We start from the raw sequence: 1,022 nt of genomic DNA on the forward strand, positions 1-1,022 counted from the left end.
GCGTGCTCACTGATGTGTCCTGAGCCCCTGTGGAGACACCTGCAGCCTTTTTAATGGGTTTATGTGTTTATGGAATGATGGGGTGCACTATTCGTTTGAACTAATAAAGTAGACCCCCTATGTAGACACTCCCTATAGAGGGTCGACTCCCTATAATATTGCATATTTTTTCGAAGTATGATTCCATATCAAATTCATTTTTTTCAAAATTTATCATGATATCCATATGCCGTTCTACTTATTACTGTGGGTATTATATTAATACACTTCCTAAGCTTATGTATCCAGTATATACCTGACACTCTTCAAAGGTTATATTTATAATGAGCTACATAATGTGACCTTTTTTTTGTAGGATTCTTATGTGTTGTTTTTTTTTTATTAATAAAAGAGTCTATATTTATCTTCCCACTGTGGAAAAATAGTTCGCTGCACATTGTTAGAGCATGGGGCTGAGGCCGCTGGCTGGCCGATGAACTCACAGGGCAGGTAGTGAGCTACAGGAGGGGCGAGACTTTTGCTAAGCCCACAAGGGGCCTCAGGCCCAATGAATGGAGTTTGACAGCAATTCTTGCTACAAGTAAGACAAAACAGTTTGGTGTGAGTTGATTTCTTTTACTTTTATCTGTGTAAAATATACACGTGTAGCATTGGAAGAAGAAGAAAGAGGAGGAGAAGAAGAAGAAGCAGGAGAAGGAGGAGGAGGAGGAGGGGGAAGAAGAGGAGGGGGAGGAGGAGGAGGAGGGGTGAGGAAAGAGAAGGCCAGAAGAAAAGGAGGAAGGGGGAGTAGGGGGAGGGGGAGGAGGAGGGAGAGGGGGAGGGGGTGAGGAAAGAGAAGGCCAAGAAGAAAAGGAGGAAGAGGAGGAAGGAGAGGAGGAGGGGAAGAAGGAGGGGGGGAGGGGGGAGGGGAGGGGGAGGAGGGGGAAATAGGACAAAGAACCCAAGCAGCTTGCTCAGCAGCAGTGAAGGGCAGAGGTGCAACTGGAATATTTCCTTGAATGAGCTGTTCTGGGAACCAGCCC

At 45.9% G+C, this 1,022-nt stretch overlaps 1 non-coding gene across 1 annotated transcript; it reads left to right on the forward strand.

Moving 5' to 3' along the window:
- Nucleotides 1–428: 428 nt before the first annotated feature.
- On the forward strand, nucleotides 429–582 carry LOC122233327. The gene has a single exon (XR_006210886.1). It is a non-coding gene; the product is annotated as a small nucleolar RNA SNORA62/SNORA6 family (small nucleolar RNA).
- The last annotated feature ends 440 nt before the right edge of the window (nucleotides 583–1,022 follow it).

Source organism: Panthera tigris, chromosome D4 (genome assembly GCF_018350195.1).
Source record: "Panthera tigris isolate Pti1 chromosome D4, P.tigris_Pti1_mat1.1, whole genome shotgun sequence".
NCBI lineage: Eukaryota > Metazoa > Chordata > Mammalia > Carnivora > Felidae > Panthera > Panthera tigris.